Here is a 19,159-nt window from a genome sequence, read left to right as displayed (position 1 = left end):
TCTTTTGAAAGCGTGACATCTACTTGTACTGGGGTAATGCTTATGCTTATGTACACCTTGTTATGAATAACATGGCTAAAATGCTGTGGGGAAAGCAGTAGGCGAAATGTCTACACGCGCTTAGTAAGTACAAAGCGCAGAGGAAGACCTCGTGCTCTCTGTCAGAACTCTGGTTCGCTGTCCTTGGTGCTGAAAGCTGTGGGGCTGAATGCCGATTTCTGGATTTCTTCGTGCGGTGTGCATGGAAATACGATAGCAATGCCTCTTAATCCACACACTATTTTGCGTTGGTGCAACATATTGGCTTTTATAATGTGCAATAAAGATCTGTAGGATATAGCATTTTAATATCGTAGACCTATGGCACACGGAGTAGACTAGGCTATATTGATTTTACTTCACAGCTTTTCAAGTTAACAGTTTAGATGCCTCAACGAATAACGTAAAGTTGAGAGGGGCATTAGTTTATAGCCTACTTCATTCAATTGAAAATACGTTCCCACGTGTTGGAAATGTGTCCTTACATGATCGACTCTTTCAATAGGTAAAAGGATTTTACTGTAACCTATAAAACGGCAAGATTCTAACGCATATTTTTCTGTTCAATCCACGACAAATTAATGATCAAGCAAGACATTTTGTCATTCCTGCGTGCCAGATAGTATGTTATTATGTGGCAAGTCAGTATTGTCAGACATCAAATTCCATATTAAGGAAGAACAAAAAAAACGTGATATTTTTGAATGGCATCAAATAGAACCAATAGAAACCCGACGAGAACGCGTTATAGCCAATTACATTCAGGCACCTCGATGCATCACGGTGGACGGAGCTACTCCGGGTATACTTCCGCGTGCATGCGTGCTCGTGTGTGTAGGTTGAATGGATGAAACGGCGACAGCGGAGAGGTATAGCGTTGCTGTGATACGGCCCTATATATTTGCTGACAGGACTATCTTCCTTTTAAAGACAACCTCCTCCTTACATTGGTTTTCACTTAGTGATGTCGCGTATTTATGTGGTGAACCTGTAAAGAGCAAGACAGGCAGAAGCCAGCTTTTTTAATGATTTGATTCATTTTTATTTCTTCAGTTATTTTGAGTTTATTTAATCCATTGGCTGAAAGGGACTCATTTCTGTATTTTGGTTAAATAAATATTTGATTTAATCATTTTATCTTGTTTATGTGTTGATTTCTGTTTCCAAGTTTGAACTAAGAGAAAGGCCGAATTCATCTTTTTATAGCCTGTTTGCAAGTGTCTTCTTCATTCTCTATTTTTAAAGAGATTGTTTGGCTAAGGACGTCCGTAACTTTCATTTGTAGAAACGGTAAGACATTTATTCATTATTAGCCTATGTGAAATCGATATTTTGTGACTTACATTTACATTTAAGTCATTTCCAAGTTGTATAACAATATGATTGTAGGCTATTGTTTGATATCGTAGCATGAGGACCATAGTCAAATGTTACATTTTGTTGTGGTCTATTTTGTTTTTCCAGAGATGAATTGTGTAGAATTGCGGTACATAAATATGAATGTCTCGATTAGATCGATCCCATCTGCGCCTAGATTATTTGCTACCCATGTCAAGCTACATTCTCTGTGTGTGTGTGTGTCAGGTGAACGCGAATCTTTGGGTTTCGCATGTCTTATTGGTAACCAAGCCACGAGTGTGAATACTACAATATGCATTTGATAGGCTATAGGCAGCGCGTTGTCTTCAATAGTATTGGTTTAACTGGCTATATATTCTGTAGTCTTCTTTTCTATGCAATGGGAGTGACACATTTACTGATAAGTAAGCCGGTCTCTGCATATGGATGGTTATTTTGCTTATTACCAGTTTACATGATTAGGGTCGCAATCCCAGACCCTATCCTACTTAACTGGGATAGGTTATGGTCTAAACTGCACGACAAAAAAAGTGCCATAGTTTTTTGGGGGGCGATCAACTACGGATTGGTGGTAGGTCTTGGCTGCTTTATCGATTTAAAACTTGGTGCATTCATCTCTAAATACACTAATTGATAAATGCAACTTATGCACTGACTCGTTTGCCAATACGATTGGATTGGCTATTTTAAACAGGTCCTGGAATGAATTTAAGAATCGATGATGTAGGTCTAAGGTGTGAAACATTTTTGCTTGCGAATTCACGTCTGATTTGCAGTTAAATCCAGACTACCTGAGACTAGCCTATGCGCCACGAAGACCCACATTCAGGTGGATGTCAACCAAAGGAGGCTGCTTGAGGGGAGGTTCGCTTGGAACGGAGAGAATGGAATGGTTTCCATGTGTTTTGATGTATTTCATATCATTCCACTCCAGCCATTACAACGAAGCGGTCCTCCCCAATTAAGGTGCCACCATCGTTCTGTGATGTCTTCAAAAAAAGGTTGTAAATCAGAGGCAGTGGTGGGACTTTCAAGGGCTTTATCCATTTAAAAGTATCCCAATCCTTTCACCTGCACCCTGCTTTAAATGACCAATCTGAGATTGATACATCAATTTTAACTTTTAAATTAATTATATAGCCATAGATTATTTAATAATATAATTTATACATTCCCATTAGATCAACTGTGGTACCGCATCAGAACCCAAAATAAGTCATTTTTGTTACTATTGTTTGTAAACAAACACTATAGCCTCCTTTCATGGTTAAAACTATATTTTTTATATCATGGAGGGTCAGTCTTTTTGTATCCATTGATCTGTCTAAGCATTTGAGACTGTTTATCCAGGCCCATTCGTCAGCTGTTAACCAAAACAGTGGCGGGAATGGACTTTGTTGTTTGCTACTGCAGATTTCCCCTTCAATTAGTCAAACTGGAGGAACTACAACTTGTACAAAAAAATACAAAAAAACATGAGGGCAAAAATAAACACTGCATTGCACTAGGCTACAGGGTCTTCATTTTGATTCATGAATAGCTCATTTTTCTTTTACTGGATGAGCCATGGTCTGTGCACCTGATGCAAATGAACATGTGCCTCCCTTCTATTTGGGTTGGTTGACAAGTGGTAGAAGGATAACTGCTTATTGGCTGCCTCTCCTGTCGCTTTATTTAGGCTAGTTAACCTTCCCGCCACTCACCAACCACTCTCTCCACCAAGACAAACTTTAGAGAAGGACCGGTCGTTAGTTTGCATGGACTTTCGTCAATTATACAAATTGTTATAAACTGTATTTATTACCCAAGGTAAGAATTGTAAATTAATATTTGACTGTATCCAACGAAGAAGCCAAAACCGTATAAAGGGAGTAAAGAAAAATGGCATGCTCTTTTGAAATGCTACAGCTTGCTAGCTAGTTGGTTTGGTGGTCGTGGACCCTACTGTTGCAGGGACATCTCAGCTATCACTATGTATTGGTTCACTTTCTAACGTTAAACCGGCTACTATTTGCACATGCATGATGCTTTTTGTTAGTCAATGTTTTGTACTGGTCCGGGTAGCTAGTCCATTGTAGCCGACTAACATTAAAGTGAACTAATGTATTCCGACTAAGTGGATATAACCAGCTAACTAAATAGTTAACGTTAGCTGCCGTAGACAATAATATATATATATAACGACGTGGCCAGTCTAGTTTAACCGAACTTCAATCACCGGTTTAGTTACCTGGTTGGCTTATTTTGATTAGGCAAATACAGTGCTATAACGTTAGTTTAGTGACGGGTCGGCTGAGGAAACTGGCTTTATTAAATAGTTGTACTTTTGTACGACCGGTAACTTTTTCTACTGCTTCGTTGGAAGGCAATTTGTAACGTGCATCGTGTTTTAATTAGCCACGGATCAAATTAATGCTGGCTATGCAGTAATGTTATACCGGCATGCGGATTGTCATGCGGTTCATGTCAAGATGTGTACCTACGAGTTGGCTTCTCTCACAGTCAATACATTTTAATTTTAGTACTTGTATCTAGTTATATGCATAGACTCGAGATAACAAATCACGGTGCATATTCACCGTTAGCACACGATGCAGGAGGTAATTGGTAATGCAGCGCGAGGTCAGCACGTTTTGTTACTTGAGCAATTAACGCAGGTGGTAAAGATGAACTCATTGTTATGCCAGCTCGTCTCCCTGCATGCAGCGTGGCGTTCCTCTCCGTGAAGCGCACACCTATTCAGGTATATTCCAGCTATTGAGGTAATTGTTGGTTGAACTTCCAATCTTTTATAGCTAGTTATGGTATTAAAATATAACATTATGTATCCTACCCTCATGTTATTGTAAAGGCCTGTGTTCCATGTTGACGCCTCATATTCATACAACGATAAGGCACGAGGGTGTGTGGTATATATGGCCAATATACCATGGCATGATGCAACGCCTTAACGTCATTATAAACTGGTTACCAACGTAATTCGAGAATGACAAATACGTTATTTTTCATAGCCGTGGTATAACAAAACCGTATACCACGGGTGTCAGCCAATCAGCATTCAGGGCTTAAACCACCCAGTTTATAATTAATCTTAAATGGCCTCCAATCAGAATATGTTTGAATGAAAATAGCACATGTCTTGACTTCTAAAAAATCTTAAACTTGTTACTACTGTATTTATCCATTAGTTCACTCATCTTGTTATACCATTTGTCCACACCTCTCATGAAAGTAGTTTACGGACACATGGGGAAACAACTTTTCATCTAGTGGTTTATAATTTTCTGTAAAAATTCTGTTACTTATTGGTCTTTTTATAGTTCGACCAGCTATACACTCAGTGAGCATCCCTAGTGCTCACGGTTGTTATCTGACCTTGGGTACTGAACAAGCAGTGTCTGTGGAGATGCTTCAGCATTGTCTCAGGCGTTTTTTTTGTTTTCCAGTGAGTAGGCAGACTGCAGTGAGTAATCAGTCAGAGGGTCATGAATAGATTTACGAATCGTCAAGGAAGCAACTGGAAACGTGGCCAGTTAATATTTACTAGGATGCTGCTGACTTGTGTCCTCTCTGGTCTTGTAGGGAGTAATCCCCCCCCCTCCTCCCTGGGGGAGGGCGTGGTTCAGTGCTTCCCTCTAGAAGCTAGCTCAAGTCTCATCTCTCCTCCCTGAACAATATTGCCACACTAAGCCAGGGATTCCCAAACTCGGTCCTCAAACCCCAAGGGTTGCACGTTTTTTTAAATATATTTTTTTGACCTAGCACTACACAGCTGATTCCTGTAATCAACTAATCATCAAGCTTTGATCATTTGAATCAGCTGTGTAGTTTTAGGGCAAAATACAAAATGTGCAACCCCTTGGGGTCCTCAGGACTGAGTTTGTGGAAATGCTGGCTTAGGACAATGTTTTAAAATAATTCATTGGCAAGGTGGTAGTTGGTAAATAGAAACTAGAATTTGCTTGCCATTTTTAAAGTTGATGTTCGGGGAACATAAATTGAGCTAGGTTATTTTTTTAATGTTTTCTGCAAGACCCTAACAGTTTCCAAGAAATGTTATTCATTTATAGGCTTAGATGATGCTTTTGGGCAATTCCCTTCCTCATATATATCTCATGTTCCTTCCATGATTTCAACAGATACTGTGAGGGACATAAGAGTGGATACGAGGGGGTTGTCTTGCTGTATTATTGAGGCCCAGACATTTTTGCCTTTCTAAATAAAGACCGCTGACAGAAACGCCTAAAACGCATGAGAGTGAGTGAACTTCCAAAGGCCAAGTCATTGTGCAGCACTGTCAAGAGAAATGGGTTAGTTTACAGTGGGGTGGTTCCAGCTGAAAAATATTCCTCTCCTTCCAGTTCTTTCTCTCTGAAGTGAAGGTTGAGTCCTGTGGTGTAGATGGTATGTGGTGCTTACGCTCTCATCCTATATGTTGGCCACAAGGTGTCCCTCCCCACAGTGTGTGCAGGTCATTACCCAAGGCCTGCGTCGCAGTGTCCTTGGACCTGTCTCTGCGTCATGGTAGACCTCCCTCAACTCATGGCATGTGCTGGATTCCCCCCCCCCCCCCCCCGAAGATTCTGTTTTTCAAATGAAGCAGATGCTGTTTCGACGTGTCATTATTACAGCCATGACTAAAGTTCTCTGCCTTCTAATGAAAGTGGTCAAAGCAGGTAGCAATAGCTTTATTTTTTTTTCATCAAAGTTTACATCACACACTCAAGTAGAACTCCTTTGGTCTTACTTAAGAAAAAAAAAATGTTTCTTGCATATAAAATTATTTAGCTAATTAAGTTGAAGTTCTGCCCCCCCCCTGATTCTCTTCTCTTCTCTACTTTAATGTAATTGTAGAGGACCTACAACTTCCAGACCCAACCTTGCCTCTAACTCACTGCAATTGAATTATCCTCAATGTTTTAACTCTCCATTTATCAACATAAAGTTGTTCTCTTGGCAAATAGGAGTTTTATGTTAGGAAAGATGAACACAAAAATATATATACAGATTGGCCTGCACATAAGTGAGGCTTTACATTTTTTTTTGGCTCCTTTATTTTTTTGACAGCATTGGTATGACTTGAATATCTTATAAAACTTAGTGCAATATGCTCTAACAACCAATCATGCTCGGGATTGCTGGCCATCTCATAGCTATTTTCCTTGTACACTTCAGAAAACCTCATTTTAAAGGAAATATTTTCTGCGGGTGAAGTAGTGGTCTTTTTCTATTATACTGAACAAAAATATAAATGCATCAATTTCAATGATTTTACTGAGGTAAAGTTCATATGAAATCAGTCAATTGATGTAAATTCATTAGGCCCTAATCTATGGATTTCACATGAATGGGCAGGGGTGCAGCCCAGGCCCACCCACTGGGGATCCAGGCCCAGCTAGTCAGAATGAGTATTTCCCCACAAAAGGGCTTTATTACAGATGGATATACTCGGTTTCATAAGCTGTCCGTGTAGCTGGTCTCAGATGACCCCCCCCCCCGTAGGTGAAGCCAGATTTGGAGGTCCTCGGCTGGTGTGGTTTAACGTTATGAGGCCGGTTGGACGTATTGCCAAATTCTCTAAAACATTGGTCGCGGCTTATGGTAAAGAAATTAACATTCAAAACTCTGGCAACAGCTCTGGTGGATATTCCTGCAGTCTGCATGCCAATTGTACACGCCCTCAACTTAAGACATCTGTGGCATTGTGTTGTGACACAACTGCACATTTTAGTGGCCTTTTATTGTCCCCAACACAGGGTGCACCTGTGTAATGATCATGTTTAATCTCTCTGGGGTATGTGGGACGCGTCCCACCTGCGGGACACACTATTCAACAGCCAGTGAAATAGCAGGGCGCCAAATTCAAAACAACAAATCACAATTCAAATTTCTCAAACATATAACTATTATATCCCATTTTTTTAAAGATACACTTCTCGTTAATCCAACCGCATTGTCCGATTTCAAAAAGGCTTTACAGCGAAAGCATAACATTAGATTGTTAGGACAGCGCCTAGACAAGAAAAACCACACAGCCATTTTCCAAGCAAGGAGAGGCGTCACAAAAACCAGAAATACAGTTAAAATTAATCACTAACCTTTGATCTTCATCAGATGGCACTCATAGGACTTCATGTTACACAATACATGTATATTTTGCTCGATAAAGTTCATATTTATATCCAAAAACCCAATTTTTTTTTTTTTTTACATTGGTGTGTAATGTTCAGAAATGTTTTGCCTCCCAAAACTTCCGGTGAATGAGCACATCAATTTACAGAAATACTCATAAACATTGATAAAATATTAAACTGTTATTCAAAGAATTATAGATACACTCTCCTTAATGCAACCGCTGTGTCAGATTTCAAAAAAGCTTTACGGCGAAAGCCAACTTTGCAATAATCTGAGTACAGTGCGCAGATATCAAAACAAGCCATACAGATACCTGCCATTTTGGAGTCAACAGAAATGACAAGAATTACATTATAAATATTCACTTACCTTTGATCTTCATCGGAATGCACTCCCAGGGATCCCAGTTCCAGAATAAATGTTCGATAAAGTTCATCTTTGTCCAAATACCTCCATTTTGTTTTACAGTTCGTAGAAACATGTCAAACGATGTATAGAATCAATCTTTAGGATAATTCTTCCATAATATTCCAACCGGACGATTCCTTTGTCTTCAGAAATGAAAAGGAATGCAGCTAACTCTCACGTGAGTGCGCGCGATTGAGCTCATGTCATTTTCTCAGTCATCTGATTCCAATGGCTCTTATTCTCTCCCCATTCACAGTAGAAGCATGAAACAACGTTCTAAAGACTGACATCTAGTGGAAGCATTAGGAAGTGCAAAATGACTCCACTAACACTGTATACTGGATAGAGAATCACTTGAAAAACTACAAACCTCAGATTTCCACACTTCCTGGTTGGATTTTTCTCAGGTTTTTGCCTGCCATATGAGTTCTGTTATACTCACAGACATCATTCAAACAGTTTTAGAAACTTCAGTGTTCTATCCAAATCTACTAATAATATGCATATCCTACCTTCTGGGCCTGAGTACCAGGCCGTTTACTACGGGCACGCTTTTCATCCGGACGTCAAAATACTGCCCCCTACCCCGATGAAGTTAATCAGCTTCTTGATATGCCAAACCTGTCAGGTGGATGGATTATCTTGGCAAAGGAGAAAGGCTCTTGAACAAGGATGGAAACACATTTGTTCATTTGAGAGATTCGCTTTTTGTACGTATGTAATATTTCTAGAATTTTATTTCGGCTCACGAAACATGGGACCAACACTTTACGTGTATTTTCTTTGTCCTGTCTCTCAAAAGGCGCCACTTAACTTTTGCATGGCTGCAGTGCTGTAATGGCAAGAGTTGTGTGTGTGTAGCTTGGTTGTCTTAGCCAATTTGTGGCGGTAGAGTAGCTACTCCTGTGACTTGAACAAAGAAATGTCAGGGCTCATTGTAAGTGATGAAGTGCTATGCATTAATGTTCAAGGACACATACATATATACACACACACTGAAAAGGGCCCTTTGGAACACCCTGACCTTATCAACACAAAACTAGGATTCTCCCGTAGTATAGTACGGCCTGTGCATCTGCATGCTCCTTCCATGAAGTGATAACTACAGGCCTAAGAGAGCCAGTGTCATTTAGCTGAGAAACACTGAGGGGCTGGTTTTGCCGTCACTTTGAAGTGGATGGCTGACTATCTAGTCAGCAGATGTTTGTTTCGCATCAGCATTGGTTCAGAAACGTTCTTTCAGAAATATTGTATACTTAGAACATGGAACTCCGTTGAATTTGCTTAGTCCAGGCAAATGAGGCCTTTTTATCTATTTCCCCAGAGTCTGATCTCGTAGATAACATTTTTATGCATCTGCGTCCAGTATGAAGGACATTAGAGGTGGTTTCGCTAGTTAGCAATTGCGCTAACCCTAATTAGCAACTTTTGTCAAACTGCACACAGACAAATGAAAAAATGTTATGCACGAGTTCATCAGACTGAGGAAGTAAATAAAAGGTCTCACTGCCAAAATCATGAACTATCCCTTTAACACATGCCCAAGTAGACTACTTTAACAGTGTAAACTAATAGTGCAAAGCCTATTGCTAATATCTGCAACTCTGTACAATGCATTTGTACACTAACTAGATGCACTCACTGACGTTGTCAGTCAGTGGTCATTGTAAAGCACTCACCAGAGAAACGTGATTAGGCTACTGTTTTTCACAAGCTGGAAAACAGAAAATATTAAATCCATTAAGTTTTTTTTTTTTTCTGTTGTCAGAAAATTGCCTTAATCTGCGTTTGCTGTATCTGCTCATATTTCATTTTTATCATTGATTTGATGAGGCTTGTGGAAGGTGATGCTCCTTTTCCCACAGCATGCTCCGCTGTTTACTCTGAACTGCCTAGTGTAGTGGAATTATCTGGCCCATACGCTACCAGGGTTTTCCACAAGTACATAGAGTAGCCAGCCACGTGTCCCCGATCCATGAGTGCTTGCCCCCCAGGGTTAGATTTTTAATTTTTTTTCTTCCTCCATCCGAAATACACAGCGAAATTATTGACAACTTCATCGCGTGTACCTCCCATATAGAAACAGTTTCTGACAGTGTAGAAAGACACAACTTTTACAGTTTTAAATGTAGTGTATTTAGTAGTTCTGGATATTGTCTAGGGCTCTAGGTATATCTGATCAGGACTATTTTCTAAGAACTTTAAACCTGTCTTCTCTTGATTAGTCCTATTTACAGGTTTTACTGCAAGATATGAATTGTCACTGTTCTTCAAGTTATCTATTCCATTAAAAACAAATTGTGTAAATGGGCCACATTTATCTAGAAAAATGTAATGTCTAAAAAGAAAGGGTTTTCAGTCTAAAGTGCCACCAATTTGGTCACATATGCAACTAGATATTTTGCTTTGTGACCAGGAGTTTTATTTTGGGCTATGCGACTATGAAAAAAAGTCTCTCAGATTGTTGTAATGTGGATTTGCTGTAGTGTTGAGTGCCCTAGAGACGAGCAAATGCAGAGTCGTTAGCATCTTGGTTGCTCCATTACTACAGTGAAAACGGCTTCCTTCTAGTTCAACCAGGTCAAAAGATCTTACCTATATTACAGAGCTCAACATTTCTTACTTCCTATAGCGGCTCACTGGGACTGCTTTTTACATTCATAAACAATGTAGTGGGCTGTTCTGAAACTACTCATGCGTCGACGTAGTTAACCATTTGTTTACACTTTGTTCAGTCATGTTATCTCGTTAGCTAACTAGCTAAACCTGGAAACCTTAACGGTATATCCAAACATTTGGGGGCACAGCGAGAACTTGATGTTCTTAACTTCTCAGGGCTGCGTGGGACGCTACCTTCACACTATTCAACCGCCAGTGAAAAATCAGAGTGCCAAATTCAAAATGTCATAATTCAAAGTTCTCACACATACAACTATTTTACACCATTTTAAAGATAAACCTCTCCTTAATCCAACCACATTGTCCGATTTCAAAAAGACATTACGGCGAAAGCATAAAGTTAGATTGTTTGGACAGTGCCAACACAAGAAAAACCACACAGCCATTTTCCAAGCAGGAGAGGGGTCACAAAAACCATAAATACAGCTAAAATTAAGCACTAACCTTTGACGATCTTCATCAGATGACACTCCTAGGACTCAATGTTACAGTACATGTATGTTCTGTTCAAATAAAGTTCATTTTTATATCCAAAACCCCATTTCACATTGGCACGTGATGTTCAGTAAATATTTTTCCTCAAACTGCCGGTGAATCAGCACAACAATTTACAAAAATACTCATATGTTGATAAAATATTAAACTGTTATTCAAAGAATTATAGATGAACATCTCCTGAACGCAACCACTGTGACAGATTTCGAAAAAGCTTCACGGGGAAAGCACACTTTGCAATAATCTGAGTACGGCGCTCAGAAAAATACAACAGGCAATACAGATACCCGCCATTTTGGAGTCATCTAAAATCATAAATAGCATTATAAATATTAACTTACCTTTGATCTTCACCAGAAGGCACTTCCAGGTCCACAATAAATGTTGTTTTGTTCGATAAAGTCCATAAATTATGTCCAAATACCTCGTTGTTAGCACGTTCAGTAAGCTACTCCAAATGTGGGAAGCGCGCCCAAAATTTCACGACAAAGTCAAAAAAGTTATATTTACGTTTGTTGAAACATGTCAAACGTTGTATAGCATCAATCTTTAGGGCCTTTTTAACATAAAACTTCAATAATATTCCAACCGGATGATTCCAATGTCTTGAAAAACGTTATGGAACACAGCTACCTCATCACGTGAATGCGCGCGACAAAACTCATGTCATTTTCTGAGTCACCAGCTTCCCGGCCTTCTTGTTCGCTCTGTGTTCACTGCAAAAGCCTGAAACTAGGTTCTTAAGACTGTTGACATCGAGTGGAAGCCTTAGGAAGTGCAAAATGAACCCTAAGTCACTGTTAGATAGGCAATGACTTAAAGATGACAAGCATCAGATTTCCCACTTCCTGGTTGGATTTTTCTCAGGTTTTTGCCTGCCATATGAGTTCTGTTATACTCAGACATAATTCAAACAGTTTTAGAAACTTGAGTTTTTTTTCTATCCAAATCTAGTAATAATATGCAAATATTTGACTCTGGGCCCGAGTATTAGGTAGTTTACTCTGGGCACGTTTTTCATCCGAAATCGAAAATACTGCCCCCTATACCTTGACAGGTTAAAGAGACGGTATACAATTTTCTATGTAATGAATCTCAACAGGAAATAGTGCTTCTACACAATGTAGCGACCTAATATTCCACAAATGACTCATCTCAACGACGGGTATTCGGATGAACATTTTGGCTCTTCTAATAAATCTATTTACAGGGTTACGTATTAGTTTCTAGCCCACCACGTGCTTCAAAAGTAGCCATTATTGGGCCTATTTGAATTGTAGTTCTCTCAATCAATAAAAATAAATCTTACTTTGTGGTGTTCCATACTTTTTTAAAGTTGGGAGTATCAGTGCTACGTTATTTAGAGCCCTGGTCTTATTATATATTTAAGGTTTTATGTAGCCTAAATTTAATAAATTATCATTAGGTAGGGCTCTATAAAAATCAATTTTTGCATGATTCAATCTTGGTCTTTTCCCAAATATATATTAAAAAAAAAAAGAATTGTCCACAATGATCAAACCAGGAGACCATGTTTGGAGGTCTGTGGAAAAATATGATCAATGTAGATTTATGGGTGTAGTTAACATTTTTAATTCAAGTGCACACTTAGCGAGAGGCAGTTGTTGTATAGCGGTGTGTTTGTAGCACACATGTAATGTGTACCCACTAGATTGATGAAAATAATCATTGTCATTCCGGCAGGTAAGCGTAGGCTACTTTTGTCAACATTTTGAGAAGGTTAGCCTGTTTTCACTAGCGTCATCGCTAACGGCTACACGGAGGGAGACAAGCGCATCGCAGACGGCGATGTTTCTCATTGCCTCTTGAGAAAGTTGCGGGAAGTATGAATCATGGATGTTTTATGATACACTTGCGCAAATTTAATTTTCAATCCATTTAGTTGGTTCCCTACTAAGAGAAATACTTTATAGAATATTTTTTGAATCCTGTTTTAATGCCTGGATTCCGTGAGGGCCGTAATGGTAATATTTGGACCAGAATGAGGCTTTCCACTACCCATTGTTCCTGCAGTGATGATTCGCCATCTTCAAATGTTTTCATTTTTATTTACGTTTTGCAGGTAATCACCAAGAAGTCTAGGCCTACCAGTAGCATATGCAAATTTAAGGAGCTTAAGACTGTCTGCCAATCAGCATTCGAGGCTCGAACCACCCAGTTTATAATATTATATATCCATCCACATTGCAGGATTTGAATGGCAAAAGGGATGTAGAGAGAGACTATTCAATCAGACACCTTTTTTAAAAATGAGTCAACACTTGCTGTTCACTTGTCAATCAAAGCTCAGGACATAAAAATAAACTGCGCCACAACTCTGTGGCTGGCTGTATGAAACGTGCAAAATAAAATGTCAACTATTTAGGCTAAGTGGATTTACTCATCGGTACCACTTGCATTACATGGGATGTGCAAATTTGCGTGCTTCATGCTTTCCTCCCCCCTCTGTGTAAAGAAATTTGACTGCAACCAACCACCCACACATTGTACCGGGAGACCGGACAAACTCCGTTTCCCTGTCATTGCTTGCTTCGACAGGCGCCTATCCTATCAACAGATCGCTAGAAGATGCATATCGCTCATTCTAGCTTGAGAGGGCTCGACGGACTATCTAATTTAAACTTTTAAAAGAAAAGTAGCTAAGTTTAATATAAAGTGGGGGTAAAAATAATCGTGTGACTAGGTAAAGGCCGGCGCTAATGAAAACACTGCTTTTAAATGCAGTTTTATTATTGAACTTATCCTGTAAGTATTTGTTGGAACTAATGTGATTTCTGTAAATGCTTTGATTGCACTGAATCACAGGCTATAAATCTTGCCACCTATTTTTGATTCTTGTCTCATGTTAGTAGCAGTTTCTTTTGTAGTTTGTAGTTCTGCGGTGGTAGAATTCTTCGTCATAAATGTTTCAAAATACATCACGTGCACAATGAGTCTATTCTTAGGAAAAATGAAAGCTGAATCGCCACCTAGACTCGTTTTGTGTACTGAACAAAAATATAAACTCAACATGTAATGTGTTGGTCCCATGTTTTCATGATCTGAAATAAAAGATCCCAGCAATGTTCCATACGCACAATTTTTATAATTTCTCTCAAATGTTGTTTACATCCCTGTTAGTGAGCATTTCTCCTTTGCCAAGATAATGCATCCAGTTGACAGGTGTGGCATATCAACAAGCTGATTTTTAAACAGTCATTGCGAAAGTGCACCTTGTGCTGGGGACAATAAAAGGCCACTCTAAAATGTGCAGTTTTGTCACACAACACAATGCTACAGATGTCTCAAGTTTTGAGGGAGCGTACAAGTGGCATATTGACTGTGGGAATGTTGCCAGAGAATTTAATGTTAATTACTCTACCATAAGCCACCTCTGACATTGTTTTAGAGAATTTGGCAAACCATGTGTATGGTGTCGTGTGGGAGAGCGGTTTGCTGATGTCAATGTTGTGAACAGATTGCCCAATGCTGGGGTTATGGTACACATTTGCATTTTATCAATGGCAATTTGAATGCACAGACACCCTGACAATATCCTTGATGCCCATTGTCGTGCCATTCATCCAGCGCCATCACCTCATGTTTCAGCATGATGATGCTCGGCCCCATGTCGCAAGAATCTGTATATAATTCCTGGAAGCTGAAAATGTCCCAGTTCTTCTGTGCCCTGCAGACGCACCAAATATGTTACCCATTTGCGCATGTTTGGGATGCTCCGGATCAATGTGTTCCAATATCAACTTCGCACAGCCATTGAAGAGGAGTTAGACAACGTTCCACAATCAACAGCCTGATCAACTCTATGCAAAGGAGATGTGTTGCGCTGCATGTGACAAATAGTCACACCAGATTGGTCATGTGACATCCATAGGAGATTAAGGAATGTATTTCAATTGACTGATTTCCTTCTATGAACTGTAACTCAGTAAAGTCTTTGCAATTTTGCGTTTTGTTCTGTGTATTTTGGGTAGAAATGGCATTAACTTTACCTGTAATGTTCTCGAGAAAAGCAGTGTACTCCAGTTGGAGCAAATCGAGAGTTCAGAGGGATTGCAGCATCCACAGGACGCCATTGTCCCACTGTCTCAATTGATTAACTGGCATGATTCATTCAGTAGAATATCTTTCCCACATTCAAACACCCCGGCACAGTGTCTTCTGAACCCTATTAATTAGCCTGGACACTAATCAATGAGACAACCTGCACCCCCCCCCCCCCCCCCTCAAGACCAGGTACTTAATCCAACTGACTGAAACAATGTGTAACCTGGAGCTAGATTTCAGCGTCAGTAGTGCAACACTAACTTTGTATGAAAAATATGACCGAGCCAGTATGTTTAGGATCTTTTTAAGGTTCTAAAGGCAACTGGTTCATGAAATATTGACTAGTAAGAGTGTCAGAAGTATACGTCTTTTCACCTTATTTAAACGGACACATTTACTCCCTAAATTAAGCTTTCTCTGTCAGGTGTAGTGGCTTTTCGTTGCTGCCAGGTGTGGTGGCTTTTCGTTGCTGCCAGGTGTGGTGGCTTTTCGTTGCTGCCAGGTGTGGTGGCTTTTCGTTGCTGCCAGGTGTGGTGGCTTTTCGTTGCTGCCAGGTGTGGTGGCTTTTCGTTGCTGCCAGGTGTGGTGGCTTTTCGTTGCTGCCAGGTGTGGTGGCTTTTCGTTGCTGCCAGGTGTGGTGGCTCTTCGTTGCGGCCAGGTGTGGTGGCTCTTCGTTGCGGCCAGGTGTGGTGGCTCTTCGTTGCGGCCAGGTGTGGTGGCTCTTCGTTGCGGCCAGGTGTGGTGGCTCTTCGTTGCGGCCAGGTGTGGTGGCTCTTCGTTGCGGCCAGGTGTGGTGGCTCTTCGTTGCGGCCAGGTGTGGTGGCTGTTCGTTGCGGCCAGGTGTGGTGGCTGTTCGTTGCGGCCAGGTGTGGTGGCTGTTCGTTGCGGCCAGGTGTGGTGGCTCTTTGTTGTGGCCAGGTGTAGTTTCCCCCCATGTGAGAGGGCCGGTAACTAAGCTTGCTGCATTTTAATGAGTCTTTAAAAAGGGAGCCTGCTCAGTGAGGTAAAACAGAGGTGGATGGGTTTAGCCTAGCACACTGGTTTAAAAAATAAATAAATGAAATAAACATTAACTGCGGATTTTTATTTATTTTTAAATAACTGCTCAGCAAGGCCTCCAGGGGGACAAGATGCACCATGCTCAAATGCCAGGATGAGGCTGCTGGTTGGCTGCACATGCACAAAGCCTGTACTGGGACAGATTTTTGAGGCAGAGCCTTGCCAAGTTCCATTTTCTAAGTGTTTATCTAATGAAATATTTGTGCCTTGTAGCAGTTTCTCCAGTGGGACAATGGCCAATGTTTATACTTTGTACTTCTAATTAAAGGTGACGCTAAGAATGGGAGGTGACAAAGCAAGTCTTTCTTCCATCAACATTTGGGTGTTTGGTGGCGCCGTTGTCTGTTTTGGCCCAATTTGGAGAGACTAGGATATTTGGTGTTATTTTTTTGTAAAAAAACAAAAAATGTTTTGTATTTGTTGTGAAGTAATCTTAACATTCTATTAGGGGAGAGTAAGTTCATATGTAAATGGACTTGATTCCCTTGTTCTCCTTATCTGCACTGACCTGTATAAGGTTGACAGGTTTGAAAGCATTATGGGGTTTTACCTTTCACCTGTTGAATTATTTTCATATCAGGGTCCTGTATTCAGTGTTTCACAGTAGTGCTGATCTAGGGTCAGGTTCTTATGATCTAAAAGGCTAATCTGATCCTAGATTGCTGTGAATACGGGGCCTGTTGAGGACAGGACGCCCCCCCCCCCCCCCCCTTAACTTTACAACCTGATTTTCTTGGTATTCTCAGTTGAATGTATTTTTGGATTTATTGATGGGATTTATTCTAAAATGGTGGTGTATGAAGGGTAACAGCAAGGTAACACAATGTGTAGGTTTCTTAACAAATCAGCCAGATTTCAGTGGAGGCTGCTGAGGGGAGGATGGCTCATAATAATGGCTGGAAAGGAGTAAATGGAATGTTATCAAACACATGGAAATTGGTGCATGTATTTGATACCGTTCCACTCCAGCCATTACCATGAGCCCGTCCTCCCCAATTAAGGTGACACCAACCTCCCGTGCCGGATGTATATAGTTTATTAGGTCATAGCAAGAGTAACCTAACGTAGCGGGTGTAAAATAAACACCTTGACACCAGAGCCCCCTAATATACTAATCTTGACGAAAAGGGGAAGAGAACTGTTCAACCAATCTAGTAAATGTGGAGGAGGAGTTAAGATGACACCTTAAGGTCCAAAAGAAGTCTCGTTAGAGGGTATACCTATTTGTTGTTGGACTCTGCAGAGGCTATAGCAAGAGTGAAGGCGGTTTTCTGTCAACCTAGGAGATGACAGATGGCGCTCTTGTGAAGTTTCAAATTAGTGGATTTGGCTATTTCGGCCTCACCCGTTGCTGACAGGTGTATAAAATCGAGCACACAGCCATGCACTCTCCGAAGACAAACATTGGCAGTAGAATGGCCTTACTGAAGAGCTCAGTGACTTTCAATGTGGCAGCATCATAGGATGACACCTTACCAAAAAGGCAGTTTGTCAAATTTCTACCCCTGCTAGAGCCGTCGCGGTCAACCATAAGTGCTGTTATTGTGTAGTGGAAACGTCTAGGAGCAACAACTGCTCAGCCGCAAAGTGGTAGGCCACACAAGCTCACAGAATGGGACCGCCGAGTACTGAAGTGTGTAGCGCGTAACAATTCTGTCCTCGGTTGGAACACTCACTACCAGAGTTCCAAACTGCGTCTGGACACAACGTCAGCACAATAAATGTTTGTTGGGAGCTTCATGCAATGGGTTTCCATGGCTGAGCAGCCGCATACAAGACTAGATCACCGTGCGCAATGCAAAACGTCGACTGGAGTGGTGTGAAGCTCGCTGCCATTGGACTTTGGAACAGTGGAATCTGGGTTTGGCGGATGCAAGGAGGACACTACCTGCCCCAATGCATAGTGGCAACTGTAAAGTTTGGTGGCGGATGAATAATGGTTTGAGCTGAACCCATAAGTTCCAGTGAAGGGAAACCTTAACGCTACAGCGTACAATGCCATTCTAAACGATTCTGTGCTTCCAACTTTGAGGCAACCGTTTTCGGGAAGGCCCTTTCCTGTTTCAGCATGACATTGCCCCCGTGCACAAAGTGAGGTCTGTACAGAAATGTTTTGTCTTTATTTATTATTTATTTATTTATTTTTTGTGTGGAAGAATGTGACTGGCCTGCACAGAACCCTGACCGCGACCTCAACGAACATCTTTGGGATGAATTGGACCGCCGACTGCAGGCTAGGCCTAATTGCCCAACGTCAGTGCCCGACCTCATGAATGGAAGCAAGTCCCTGAAGCAATGTTCCAGAATCTAGTGCAAAGCCTTCTCCGCTCTTCAGGGGCCGTTATAGCAACGAAGGGGGGACCAACTCCATATTTATACCCATGATTTTGGAATGAGCCGTTCGATGGGATGCCCCACATACTTTTGGCCATTGTGTGCATGTTCAGTTTTCAGTAAACCAGCCAGTTCTGACAGTCAGCAACCATTTTTTTTTTTTTTTTTAAATGTAATTACATTTTTTCTAACCAAACTCAAAATGGATTATTAACCTTGAGGTGAAGTGTAGGCCCTACATTGATATTTGGTCTGGAGATGAATTGAATCCATTGTTTTGAGGTTCATCTGAAGGGCTGTCATTAATGATAAAAGCCACACCAGTCAGATGAAGGGCTGTTCAAGCATTACTAAGAGCAGAAAAGCCAGAGTACACACCATGTTGGAAGTAATTCTAGTCCCGCCATGTTCAGCCTAACTGATCTCATTATGGTGTCCTTGTGACTGCCACTACTGTTGTAAAGAGCTGTGTAATTCTGCGTGGTCAGCTGTAGAGCCCTAGTTTAGTTACAGCGTTGACCTTGGTAAAGGGACATTACTACCTAAAGCCTCTTGATGTTGCCTCACTGTAAAAGTTTGGCTTACT

The 19,159-nt window shown here is 40.8% G+C and overlaps 1 protein-coding gene across 5 annotated transcripts in view; it reads left to right on the top strand.

The window, feature by feature from the left end:
- The first annotated feature begins 882 nt into the window (after positions 1-882).
- elavl2 (ELAV like neuron-specific RNA binding protein 2) overlaps positions 883-19,159 on the top strand; it is a 53,295-nt gene continuing 35,018 nt past the window's right edge. For 2 of the 5 annotated variants that reach the window (XM_029759750.1, XM_029759751.1), the window contains exon 1: positions 3,079-3,207. The gene's annotated coding sequence lies outside the window, so the exon portion shown is untranslated. Of the gene's footprint in view, positions 1,330-3,078; positions 3,208-19,159 lie in introns of those variants that run through there. The other 3 variants (XM_029759752.1, XM_029759748.1, XM_029759749.1) reach the window with 2 other exon arrangements.

This window comes from Salmo trutta, chromosome 8 (genome assembly GCF_901001165.1).
Source record: "Salmo trutta chromosome 8, fSalTru1.1, whole genome shotgun sequence".
Classification (NCBI taxonomy): Eukaryota; Metazoa; Chordata; class Actinopteri; order Salmoniformes; family Salmonidae; genus Salmo; species Salmo trutta.
Note: the sequence above shows the minus strand (reverse complement) of the source record. Positions and strands in the feature narration are given on the sequence as shown.